General features: G+C 35.9%; 1 protein-coding gene across 4 annotated transcripts in view; it reads right to left on the reverse strand.

Moving 5' to 3' along the window:
• Positions 1-7,925: 7,925 nt before the first annotated feature.
• Cpsf6 (cleavage and polyadenylation specific factor 6) overlaps positions 7,926-14,715 on the reverse strand; it is a 31,835-nt gene continuing 25,045 nt past the window's right edge. For 3 of the 4 annotated variants that reach the window (XM_055625886.1, XM_055625883.1, XM_055625887.1), the window contains one exon: positions 7,926-12,773. The gene's annotated coding sequence lies outside the window, so the exon portion shown is untranslated. The other variant, XM_055625885.1, reaches the window with a different exon arrangement.

Here is a 14,715-nt window from a genome sequence, read left to right on the forward strand (position 1 = left end):
AAAAAAAAAAACAAAACTCAAAACAATTGTAAATTTTAAGTAAACTTTTTCAACTCACATCTTTCCTCACATTTAAATTCTCTGAGCAGAAGACAGTTTTAAAGCAGGATTGTTTTTGTCCTGCTTTGGAAGACACACCTAAGATTTTTATTGCCATTTCCTAGGTGTAGTGGCAGCTTAAATTGTCTAGATCCATTATGTAACAGGTTATTGCCTGTATCTACCATGTACGTGTCAAAATGTTTATTTACAGCCCAGACAATAAAACAGAAGACGAGAGCCAACTATTGTGCCAGCCACATTGGGACACACACATAGTCTCTGCAGAATCTCCTCCTTGGCTGTATTCCTCTGCTTCCCTGCCCTCCAACTAACATGCTGAATTTTGTTAATCATTTTCTTGCACTACTCCCCTAATGGAAAAACCCTACAACATTTGCACGTTTGCCTTTCTGAGAACATAAGTAAATGGAATATTGAGAGTTTTCCTGACTTGTTGAAGCCAAGATAATTTCACAGCTCATCTACATATTGGTGTGCTGATTTAAGAATTCTTGTTATCAGGCTACAAAATGTTTTATTCTATGACTCTACTGTTTATTCTTGATATTTGAGCTGTTTCCAGTTTTTTATTATAACACTATATTCTTATATCGTTATATATAATAAGTATCTCCTAAGTAAGAAAACAAATTTCTCTAGCATATTCATCACAAGGAAATGCTAAGCTGGTTTTTCCAACATTATCTGTACCAATCTACATTTCCAACATTTTTCCCTCCTGAACCATATCTGTGCCAAAATACATAAGTGCTTAAGCCTTTTGTGCAATCTTACGGTTGTAAAGTAGCACTTGTGATCTTAACACGCGTCTCCTAAATTTCTAATAAGGTTGTCTTAACATTACAGACTGTTTCCGCAGTGTCGGCTCCTGTCTTCTGTCCCCTCTGCCGCTCACACTCTTTCTGAGATGTGCTACTGCACACCCCAGACTGGACTTGAACTCATGTTCCTCCAGTCTCATCCTCCAAAACACTAGTAGAGTGGAGCACCACCCCACCTGGCTTGTTATTGAAGTTGCAGTTAGATTTTTCCCTACTATGATAAATCTGTGCTGGAGACCAAACCTGAGCCATTATGCATACGAACACTCTACTGTTGCTGAAGCCTCAGCCCTGTTATAGATATTAGTCTTTAGTGAGTCGTGTATTTCTAATATCTTTTCCCAGTATAGAATTCTCTTTTAAGTTATCATTAATTCTTAATATATCCAATATCCAGGGTTTCCCTTTTTACTACTAGTATTAAAAACATACTTCTGTGGTAGCTCATGAATGCCAATTTCAGGACTACTGGGAATTAATTTATAATGTCAGACCTGTGTGAATAGGCAAACAAATGCCCCAAACTTCTGAAATCCAAGGTCATGAAAAAATGCAAAGTAGTCTACCTTTGCCTTTAATATTAAGTACTTGTTTAGCCCACCTGGAATTGATATTTATATATAGCATGAGGTATGTATCATGTTATAATATCAGCATCTCAAAATGGTCTGCAGCCATTCCCATCCTACCATAAATCAAAGGTCCACATACATACGGTTTCTTTCTCTCCATATTGTTTCCTGGAATCTGCCTACTGATGTCCTGAACCTACAAATCATAGTACCTGGTTGAACAAGTCCTACCTCTTCTGTCCCTTCTTGGCATTCATTTGCCTCTCAATTCCCATATAAAGTTTAGAACCTTATATTCCATAATAAAATGTCTTGGGATTGTAATTCAATTTACAATGATTCCAAATCCCAATTTAGAAGAAACTGTAGTGTTTTATTAAATGCTATTCTCTTTCTAGCAGATCAATGTTCTGATTTTCATTTATCTTAACATCTTCCAGTAAGTTCAATACTTCCATCAAAAAGGTCCTTGCAGTTATTAAACATTAGCTACACTGGTTTCTAAACTGATTCTGTAGTCATTGAGCTTGCTCAATTTTTTGATTCTAGTTTAGCTGTAGATTCACATTGTATATTTTCAAATGTCTCCTAAAAATAATTCCTGTCACATTTCCGCTTGATTCCAAGGTAAAGCAAATCAATTACTGTATTTCTCAAAATGAGGAACCCAAATGGGTTTTGATGTGCATATGCAATAGCACTGAGAAAGTGGACAATATGTATAGTCTCTACTTTCTTTGACAGCCAATGTTTCTTTAAAGTGGCCAGTATATGTTAGTCTTGACCACCTTTCTTAGAGAGCTCAACGCTAAAATCTCAAACACACTGCACATTCATCACTTTTGTCATTGGGAGAATTATCTCATTTTGTGGTTCAAGAAGACAAATATATACACTTTCACCTAGGGCTAAGAACAAACTAATTTCCCACATGCAACAAGTCCAGACTCTTATATTTTGCTCAAAATTTAGAACTGCAAACATTTGTTCAAAAACCAAACCCTCAATGAGAACCTGTAAGATGGTTCAGTGGTAAAGGTACATTGTCCCCCCACCACCACGATTTAAACTCAGCCCAGTGTTCTGAGTTCAATCCCAGAGACCCCCCACATTTAGAAGAGAACCAGTTCCCCCAATGGTCTTCTGACCACCACACGATAAATGTTAAAAAGCTTACCTTTTAATGTTAAATGACAGCCCAAGATGTAACTCAGTGGTAGATTACTTGCCTACCACCTTCAAGATCCTGGGTTTGAGCCCCAGAATCACAAAATGAGCAAAATCCCCAAGTAATGTTAAATGTATTCTCTAGACCAGGCGGTGCTGATGCATGCCTTTAACCCCAGCACATGGAAGGCAGAAGCAGGCAGGTCTTTGTGATGGTCTACAGAGTGAGTTCCAGGACAGCCAAGGTTACACAAAGAAACCCTGTCTTTTAAGTATTCTCTAATTGAGGCAATAGGCAATAATGTATTAAATATCAAATATATTTTTAAACACTTTCCTTCTTAATTTTTTTAATATAGTATTGTCTGTATGTGTGCCTGCACACCAGAAGAGGGCACCTGATCTTATTACAGATGGTTATGGGCCACCATTGGTTGCTGGGAATTTGTCTCATGATCTTTATAAGAACAACCAGTGTTCCTAACCTCTGAGCCATCTCTCCAACCCCTTCAAACAAATCTTTTAAACAACTTCATGTATATTAGATGAATTTAGAAATAAATACGACAAGTATGAAGGACCCTAGTGACTTCACCAAGAAAGTCAGCGCATTATGGTGGACACATTATTGGAGTATGCACATCTTCTTAGTAGAGGCTTTGGATTTTAAAAGAACTTTTAAGGAAGTTCTAGGCTGTAAGTACATGAACCTGCCCTTGGTTGGTCATTTAGTGTAGGATTTGTGTTAGGTGCTTTCCTTGTTGCTGAAACAAAATATCTGAGCAAAACTACTTAAATGTTTATTTTAGTATAGGGGAAACCCCAAGATGGCCAGGAAAGTACTAAGGCAGGAACATAAAGCTGCTGGTCAAACTGCATCCCCAGTCAGGAAGATGAGTGTCAGTCGCCGTGACCGGGTCACTTTTTCCTTTTAGACCCCAGCTCATGAAATGGTGACCCCCCCCCCCGAAAATTACAGTACCCATCTAGATAATCCCTCATAGGCATGCGGTGAGGATTTGCCCACCAGTTGATTCTGTATCAACTCTCTTTTTGTTGGCCTGAGATAAGGTCTCACTGTGCAGCCCGGGCTTTCATGGAACTATGGAGGGCACATCGGCCTTGAACTCACAGATTCATTTGGATGCTGGGATTAAAGGTGTGCACCACCACGCCCAGCAGATTCCTAATCTCTTAACTGAAAATTTTTCCCAAATGAACAATTATTGGACTTACTTGCCTACCACTAGATGGCAGTCCACTACTAACATTTTCAGAAAAGCTATCTGTAGCTCAGTTGGTAGTACCTGCCTAGAATTGGAAGGACATAGACCAGGATCTGTTACAAAGCAAAACATATAAATCACCATTAAAAAAAAAAAAAAGAAGAAATATGTAGCTTTTTACATATAGTTATAAAGGTAAATCAGTGGCATTTAATGTGTTCAAAACTCTGAACTGTTTTCTTGTTTTTCGAGAGAGGGTCTGTGTAGCCTTGACTGTCCCGGACTTGCTTTTTGTAAATCAGGCTGGCCTTGAACTCACAGCAATCTACCTGCTCTGCCTCCCTGAGTGCTGGGATTAAAGATGTGCACCACCACTGCCCAGTTTCATTTTCTTTTTATACGTATAATTTATGTTCATTGGTGTTTTATCTGCATTTTTATTTGTGTGAAGGTGTCAGAAGCCCTGAAACTGGAGTTACAGACAGGTGTGAGCTGCCATGTGGGGGCTGGGAAATGAACCCGGGTCCTCTGGAAGAGCAGGCAGTCAGTCTCCTAACTACTGAGCCATCTCTTCTGTCAACTGTTCATTTTCTTAACCAAGTACTTTGAAGATATGACTTTTATAAGATACCTAACTAAGATAAAGATACTATAGTGTGGGTGGGGTAGCTCAGGACTATAATCTTTGCAGTTAGGAGGCAGAAGGTTTCTGAGTTCAAAAGAAGCCTGAATGAGACCTTATCTTAAGAACAACAAACAGGCAGGTGTCCCAGCACTCAGGAGGCAGAGACAGGCGGATCTTTGTGAGTTCTAAGAAGAGTTCTAAGACAGACAGGGCTGTTTACACAGAGAAATCCTGCCTCAAAAAAAAAACAAACCAAACCAAGCAAAAAATGAAAAGAGAAACCTATAAACCTTTAACGTATATTCTTGGGAATTATAGTTAAATGCAAAATTCAGCTTCTGGCCCCATTAGTGCCAATGTTGCTAGAGACCACTTTTTCTACTGAAATTTTAGACCATATAATAGTAACAAAAAGGTAGCATTTTCCTTATAAAGCTAACTGAATCACACAACACAGCATCAAATAATTTTGGTCCAGTCAATGTTTAGGCTGTGCTTGTGTACAGAGGGCAATCCACAGGAGTTAGGTCTCTTCTTAGACCACATGAGTGCTGGAGATGGAATTCAGGTCTTCAGGAATGGCTCAAGTGCCTTTAACCCTCCCTCATCTCCTCCCTGTCTCACCCTCCCTTCCTCTCCCCCAACCCCCATTCCACTGATAGGGGAGGTCCTCCTTCCCTTACCTGATCCTAGCCTATCAGGTCTCATCAGGACTGTCTGGATCCTCTTTCTCTGGCCTAATAAGGCCGCCTCACCAGGAGTAGGTGATAAAAGAACAGGCAACCATGTTCATGGCAGCAACTGCCCCTGCTCTCCCATTTTCTTGGTCTGTGACGAGATGGGTATAATAGAAGTTGGAGGAACCATTGTCTTGTTTATCAGTAAGGACACTGTCTCTCTGGCTTGTGCCATCTTCAAATTGCTAACAGGACACAAAGCCCTAGGCAGAAATTAAAATGCAATGCCTATGCCTGCTCTCCTTTTAGAAAAGAAGTAACTAACTAGTTCATGGGCTGTCATAAAGAATGCAGAGGCAGGAACTGAGTTCATGACAGGCAGCCCCTGATCCCCTTAGTAGGGAATCCAGTTGGAGTCTGAGCTGCCTATGGGCTACATCTGAGCCCATCTCAGAGGGCTAGGTCCTCTCCATGCATGGTCTCTTGCAGGATTCACTGGGCCGATTTTTTTGGCTCTGTTGGTCTCCTTGTAGAGCTCCTGTCCCTCCCAGGTCTTTCTATCTCCCTCTTCTTCTAAGATTCCCTGCACTCTGCCCAGTTTGGCCATACGTCTCACCATCAATACCCTGCTGGGTAGACTCTTTCAAAGGCCCTCTTGTGGAAGGCTCCTGTCCTGCTTCTTGTCTTCTCCTGCTTCCGACGTCTATCCTGTTTGGCCTTCTGAATGAGAATCAAGCATCTTCCCTAGGTTCCTCCTTGTTTAGCTTCCTTAGGACTATAGATTTTAGTTCCTATATCATATGGCTAATATCCACTTATGAGTGAGTATATACCATGTGTGTCTTTCTGCTTCTGGGTTACCTCACTCAGGATGATCTTTTCTAGTTCTATCCATTTACCTGCAAATTTCATGATTTCCTTACTTTTAATTGCTGAGTAGTATTCCACTGTGTAAATGTACGACAATTTCTGTATCCATTCTTCGGTTGAGGGACATCTGGGTTGTTTACAGATTCTGGCGATTAAGAATAAAGCCGCTTTGAACATAGTTGAGCAAATGTCCTTGTTTTATGGTTGTACATCTTTCGGATATGTGCCCAGGAGTGGTATAACTAGACCCTGGGGTAGCACACATTTTTAAATCTCAGTATGAGATTTAAGCACAGCTTAATTTGAAGCACACACAGGAGATTCACCCATCTGATCACAAGCCTGATAGCCTGGAATGTGCCAATATGGCAGAAACAAGGGAGATGCTATCTCAAAGGTGGAAAGGAAGAACCCTTTATGCTGTCCTCAGATCTGACAGCATGTGTCTACACAACAGAAACACATATGTACAGGACTAACTGGTAATTTAGTTTAGCCTCAGACTATGGATTCTCCTACCTCCACTTCCAAGTGCTGGTAATCACAGGCACACCGTACCACACTCCACTAAGTGTGTGTTTTTTGAAGTATGAAAATCCTGCATACCTGATCAGAATCAATGTTCAGAGTTCCTAAGCACTCTGCTACTGGAAGATAAAAGTTGATAAAGGCCCACAGTAGCATTAGAAGTAGTTATTTCACCATTAGAGTTAGGAACCACAAGTACAAAGACTAGAAAAATCATCTTAAATCCCTTGTTCAGGGGACAGACACAGTTCTGCCCAGGTTGGAGCCGTAATCAGTTTGGCAGAGTACTTGGCTATCATGCAGGAAGCCTTGGGTTTCAATTCCTAGCACTGTGGAAACTGAGAATGGCACCACATCCTTCAAGACAGCACTCAAACATGGCAGAGGGATCCAAAATTCAATGTCATCTTTAGCTATAGCCTAAGTTTGAGGCAATGCAGGTTGTGATTGTTTCTCTGGTAGTTTAATATGTTCTCTACTCAAGATATCCCCAGTAACTTTCAGTTACATGCTCTCTGTTGTTATATAAAGGCTATAGACAAAGAGCCTCAAATTATTCCAATGATAAAGCAACTTTAAAAATGCATAAACACTAACAAGAAACCTAACAATGCCACATAAGCATGATGGTAACCTGTATTATTTCTATCTAAATTGCTTAGCATTGTTACTCAGAGTTTGCATGTAAGAAATTGCATCTAATTCAACATTTGTATATCAGATATGTCTCTCTTTTTTAAAAGCTTACTCTCACATAGCCCAGGTGGCCTGAATCTCATGAGATGAGGATAAATCTGAATTTCTGATCCTGAGTGCTAGAATTATAAATGTGTCCCACTGTAGCTTGTCTTACGTGGTGCTATGAACCCAACCCAGACTTCTTGCACTGCATGCAAGTAAGTTCTGTACCCACTGAGTTGTATCTCTACCGCCAATGGATCAGATATTTGAAGAACAAATCCGTTACTACTTAAAAGTATGTCCTATAATGTTCCCAAGTTGACTGGTATAGTATGTTGCTGTGATCAGAAAATGTTTTTACTTCTGAAGGACCGGTGAAGTTCAAAATCTTAAGACGAGGCAATCATAATTCTAGACAGTTGGCTCAGCAAGTAAAGGTGATGCTGCCAACGTTGTCCTTTAACCTCCACAAATGGGCCGTGGCTGGCACACACATGCATGCATACAAAATAAGTTAATTAAAACTTTTAAACTATGTCAGGAGAAAATAACCACTTTCAAGGAGGTTGGCTTAGACAAAATAAATATGATCACCTAAGCTCTGTTAATACTGCCATTTCCCCAGTAGATTACTATTTAAGGTTAAAAAATTAGTTTACAAATTATAAGTCAAACAAAAAGGACAAAATGCAAAGTATTATCAAAACTTTGTTTTTATTTTCAATACAAGATAAATACCATGCTTGTTACTAGTGCAGTTTAAGGCCAACAATGGCCATATAGCAAACTGCTGAACAGTCACCTAAATGCTAAAGAAAGAAAAGACAAAGTAAACATTAAACACAAAATTGCAAGTACAAACATTTTAATAAAATGGGAATGAGCCTTTGAAAGAAGCTAATATGGAAGTCTAGTTTTCATGGACATCAAAAGGGTGCCTGTTTGATGGATTATCACCTTACCTTTTGCACAGAAATCTTATGAAGTCACCACATTCAATAGCTAAAATCTCAAGACTTTCTTTGGCCTTCTGATATTAGACAACTTATTTACAAAGAGTGATTATGCAATAACTCATGGGTACTATAATACGATACAATTTTTTGTTGTTAGGGGTTTTCCATAAAAAATTGTAAAATAACTTTGTAAGGCTGTGCTGGGCTGTAAACTACTTTGCTACTATACCATGGGATGCAAAGAAAGGAGTAATAAACCTTTTTTAAGGCTAAAGTCATAAATGTTATATAGTTGCAGTCCTCAAAATACATTATGATTCACCCCCAAAGGGTCATTTCCCATTAAATATCACCTCAGTACTATAATTGCCAAAGTAAAAAAATAAACAAACACGAATTTATCACTGTATTTTAAAATAATGTGCATACAGAAATGCTGAGAAGTGTTATGCAGCAACAGTGAGGCAAAAAAAAAAAAAATGCACCTTCAAAATAAAATATTTTGGGTCTGTCCAATTTGAAATGAATGTAATTTACTCCCATGGAGTTTTAGGGTACTCTGACATGAAAAAAAATGCTCGTAGTATTTACTATCCACAGATACCATTCAATATTTGTGTGACTTCAATTAAATTTTACCTAATGTTTTAAAAGCCTCCCATTACAATATAATTAATGTAGCAGGAAGTCTTTAAAACACTGAAATCTGCCTGTATATAACCAAGAATTCATACATCCCATACAAAAACCATAGTAGCTATATGTTCAATGAATGCCAACAACCTAGAACTTTAAAGAAACATTGGGCTAAAACAAACCTAACCCAATATGAACATAATACAATGGCCTGAATATTTGGAATATTCATAAATTCATATTGCTTCTTTCTAATGCCAAGAAAGAAGAGTATAAGAACTTCCTCCCAGAAGCCTAGATGCTTAATACATTTTCTATTTTGACTTAAAGTGAAACTAATTCTAAATCTTTATTTAAATAAAATCTAAATTTAAAAAAATCTCATGTTATGAACACAGAAACACCATATATAAGGCCACATCTCAATAAATTCATAATTTTTGGTTGAATGTTTATTTAAAAGTCAGTCTAAGGCTTCTAGGAGTCAAGTTGCTAAAAAATAAATACACCAGTGTTGAAACTGAATATTAATGTTAACACATACACTATAAGAACATAAAAATAGAATGCTTTGCTACAAAAATCCTACTTAATATATTTTAGCACAAAAATTTCTAGTATGTACAATGAATAAGCGTGCATTTAGTAAGTACATACAACTGGGGGAAACATTTACAGAGGGCTATGGGATGCAAAATGAACTTCATGAATAAAATTTAAAAATCAGTTATCTGTGCAATCACAAGAATCTCAATACTGTGTGCTCAGGAAAGAATCAGAACATAAACTTCCCCTTAAAATAACGCAAGATGAAGCTTAAAACACAATATCGGGGCCACCTTGTAAGATACACGAATAATGCAATGACCATTTGGGTAACAAAACTAAAATGCCAAGAGCACTCCAACAGTAGAGTCTTGCAGTAGCATCTCATTATATGTAACAGAACGTACTTAGGTTATTGGCACATTCAAATACACAGGGAAAGAGACACTCTTACCCTTTCCAACAACTTTTCCCTTTACCATAAAATATTATGCAACGTTCATGAAAACTTCCATGTTTATTTTTAGAACTGACTTTAAACTAGTAAAAGCTAAATCAACAGTCTCCATAGGAGAATCAAATGAAAATAATATCTTAAGCTCCATATTATTGTGAATTTCCAAATTGTAGTTAACTGCTTAAGAATATTCTAGGTAAAGGAGCCAGTAAATGAGCTAACAAGTATGATCAACAGCTATAGCAAGTCACCCAAAATCTTGCTGATGAAAACTAACAAAACATAAACATTTATAAATTACACTGAAATAATCCTTTCTACAGAAGTATTTCCTTTACCTCAAAGCAGTGAATGGAATTCAAAAACGCTGCTGCAGGAGAAATACCATGTGGGCGCTTACCACATATCTGTAACTTTACTACTAGTTAAGGAATGTGACTGCACAGCACTAGGCAATGATAGCATTCAAGATAAACTCAAGCTTGTTTTCATTGCCACTATATGAAGTGTAGCTCTTAAAATTCTCCCTAAGTCCTTTTTTCTTCTTTCTCTCTCTCTCTCTCTCTCTCTCTCTCTCTCTCTCTCTTTTTTTTTTTTTTTTTTGGTGTCTTTGCAAAGATGTGTATCTTTGGATTGTTTTTACACATTAAAAACAAGTTTTCAAATAAAACTGGCTCCAAAAACAACAGAAGGGCTTTGACAAATAAAACAAAGTTTGTAATTTTTTACTGCTATACATTCATGTGTTATCAGGTAGGAGACTTTGCAAAATTACACAAAAAGTTATTTTATTTCTTCCTGACAACACTTAAAAAAAAATCACCTAGCAGCAGCAAACAACTCTAGTACACTCACACTACCTGCAACCAAAGTCACTTAATGAAATAAGCCAAGCAAAAAGAAGGATGACATAAAGGGCGCAATTAACCGTTCCAACTGAGTTAAAAACAAAAAAGAAATAAAAGGTAATGAAGGATTAAAATTAGTACAAAATCTCCAGTTTCATTTCAAGTATATGTATTTGTGATTCCATTTTTAAAATGTTCAGAGAAAATTTATCCTTGTGGACATTTTACTTACCTTTCAATCTTATTATTAACTAATTTCCCTTGTAAACATATGTATGTCCAAATGTCTTCACATTAGGGTATTGTAATTAAACTATTAAAAAAGCTAAGAAATGACAAAAACTTACAATACCTATACACAAAACAAGAAAATAGATTTTGATACAACTCTCAAATTAAAAGGCAACTACATTTCAACAAGATTAAACACTTAAAAATCATTTCTGAGTGCTAACAACAGTTCTAGTAAACACCAATGATCCCTTGCAAAAATACTCTGCTCACAAAATGTTTTAAAATGAACTGGCAGTGGTATGGATATTTTAAAACTAATTTTTGAGTACTTTAAAAACAGAAAGGGATGAAGCTGAAGAAGTACAAATCTCTTGAGCTACACATTATCTCTAGCTATTATACATACCTTAAGCATTGCCCTTTAATTTAGACAAGCTTTAAAAGCCAATGCATCCCACCAAAGATCTCTCATTGGTAATAAGATCTTTAAAATATATTCAAAACAAATTAGCTTAAGGATTTTATCTCAAATTTCCTTAGTATTCTGATTTTTACCTTCCTATAAAAATAAGTAATCAAGTTGAGCGTCTGCTTCTGCTAAGTGTGCAGAACATATGCCAGCCAGATGCTTTTAGTACAGCCTTTCATTAATTACAGCTGGCTGAAAAAAATTCAGCTGATTAGCTCTAATCAAACATAAATCAACGAGGTTACAGGAATATACATACAATTCCTTGAACCATGAAGACGGGGTGTAACTGTAATTGCTCATTACTCACACTGAATACAACCCAATGTTAGTAAACATCACACCTCTCAGAAATCTCAATTAAGTAGAATACTCGGGCTTTCTTTACTCATTTTTACATGCTGTATGGCTGTATTTACACTGCCTATGGCACCATCAGCATGAAACAGAAAATTACTGCATCAAATCAGAATTATCAAAGTCTCTCTTAAGTGCTAGCAGTTCACAATTAATTGTTTCTGTATATCTGGGTTGTAATTAAGCTGTACTACTGTAGCAAATACATGATTTTTTACCAAAATGTAACAACCTCAAATTCTGTGACCCCTAACACATTGACTAGATTGCTATATCTGTCAAATTTCAGTTTTTACAAGTTTACATACCATTCAGCAAAATCACAAGCTAACTAGGTAAAAACAGCTAGAAAAGCAGAATATAGAAATATTAAATACCCATGTAATCACCTATTCTAATATCAAAATCAAGGGCAAGAGACACTTAATTAGTTATGTTTAATTCACTGAACGCCAAGATTAGATTGATGCATATCCAAACACGCTATTGCAATGCTTTTTTAAAGGACAGTAAAAATGTTGTCATAGTAACATTATCTGTAGATATTGCTGAACACAAGACTTTCCCTGAGGTGTAAACATCAAATAACTTGAACAGCTTTACACATCAGCCCCATTAAACAGTTTATTACAACACTACATCTATTGTAATCAAAGTGGTGCTGTTTACAGACATTATCATATGAACATTTTAACAAGAACAAACTACTATAAAAACAAGCATTTACTTGACTTTTTTGTTTCCAATTGCTTGCACATTATAATGGCCAAATATATATAACCAGTAATAAAGTTGCAAAAGCTATTAACTTTTTAAATCACACAGGTTTCCTTCAAATAAAACAGTTAAGCAACATAAAAAATAAAGTAGAGCTACTGGTTACCATTTATGCAGATTTGCTTTATTCAGATCTATTCCTGCTCAGTTTATCCATGAATCCTTACAGGTTCAGTTCAATCACAAGAAGCAAACTGCTGGACAAGCGTCACTTTTCCCCCATGAAGACTGTTTTGTCTTGGAAGGTGTTCCTCTTCCTTCAGCTGTAATGTGTCAAAATTTGTGATGTAGATTTTGCTATTCCCCAGAATACACAGAAAAATGTTGGCTTAGCTATACATACACAAGTCGTGCATCTACTCACTGTTAGGTATTCTAACACAAAATAAAGAGTAACTCAAACAGTAGCTGCTTGTATGGTGGAGAAATGCTCCCAATTTACAAATTCAAAATATGAAATTCTCATTTCATTCTTTTTACATATTATCTTTGAAATTCAGTGATTCTCAAATGAAGACCACTGTTGCATACAATATATGCTAATTTTATAAAGAAAACAATCAGTAACAAATGAAAACACAGCAGCTACTGTTTCTGTGATGAGAACAGTCGTAAGTCATTTTCTAAAATATGCATACTACAAAAATAAATGGGAAAATGCTTGATTTGAATGTAGATATTTTTCATTCATCCACAAACCAATTTATTTAACAGATGCTGAACTGAATATAAAATGCAATGAAATTTACAAATTAACTGTATTTGACAGCATACATGAACTTCTGTCAATTTGTTATAAACCAATAAAGTTCCATGTTACAAAATTTATAAATCAATACCTCAGTATGAACATTAAATGACATCCACATACAAATCTTTAGACATAGTACAAAATTGAGACATTACTTTCACTCTATTTCACCTATATCCACTAACCAAATATAAACTAATGAGAATCTACACTGATAAATTTCATTAAAAACTTAAAGGGATAGAGGGGAAGCCAATAATAAAATTGATACTATAGTCTCAGGAATACACATTTATGTAAATTTCAAGTAAATGCCCCAAAAGGAAACATTAATTTAAAAAAAAAAATGATCATTGAAATACCAAATATTTAACTAGAAATACTAAAAGGGTATTTTAATATTTTTTCAAAAGCACACAATTTGCTTTTTAGTAGCATTCTGTCATAAAAATAATTTTAAAAGATTCTTTGCTTTATACTTAGGAACAATTTCTGTGACAACTTAAACTTTGTGTTCATTTCTCTACTGGAAGAATTTTAAGAGTATCAGTATGCATTCCACATATTCATACTCCCTTAAATCTTAAAAGTACAATAGAAAAGGTTCTTTCTCATCTAAATACTTTCTATGTATCTGCCTTTTTAGAGACATTTAAGCTATTTATAGTAGCCACCTTTTATACCTTTGATTTTTATGATGAGCCTTATATAGAGGAATTATGCAACAGAAAAAAATTTACAATGTCAGTTTTCAAATGTTTTATTTTTACAGGTTACAATTCTGGTAGGTTTTTTGTTTATTTGTTTCCTGGGATTGATACTGAGAACTAAATCCAGGACTCCACACACATGCTAAGCCCATGACCTACACTAATACTTGTAGCACTAGTGAGTTTTAAAAACAGAAATTAGAGAAAGAAAAGGCACATGTTTTAATCTATAAAAAAGACTGTAGGAAATTTTGTAAATTCTACGAAAAAAGAAATGCTTTCTTCCCTAATATTTTTGTTGTGTTGTGAAGAATGAATCAATCACTGAGAGAAAAAATATTCAGTGTCACAGTGTGGGAATAAGAAAAAGAAAAACTGACCCCAATAGAAACTTACTACTTTTATACAGGAAATCCCGTTTGTGAGGTCGTAATATACACCCTCATGCAGAACTAAGGCACTCCTCTTTTGCTTCATTATATTATAGATAAGTCTTTACTAACTGATGAATCTTAAATTTTCACCATACAGACATAATATTTAGGGAATAGTTTAGAAACGTTTATTTCTATTTCTAAACACTTTACATATGTAAACACAAATTTTACAATCTCAAACGGAAGAAAAATTTGAAGGCAATACAACCCATTTCCAATAATCCAATTCCATATTATAGTCAAATGTCTAAGTAGACATCTACATAAACAAAGTTATCAAAGAGCTTAAAAGTAACACATACATTGA

Source organism: Psammomys obesus, unplaced genomic scaffold (assembly GCF_907164565.1).
Source record: "Psammomys obesus unplaced genomic scaffold, mPsaObe1.curated_primary_1811, whole genome shotgun sequence".
NCBI classification, from domain to species: Eukaryota; Metazoa; Chordata; class Mammalia; order Rodentia; family Muridae; genus Psammomys; species Psammomys obesus.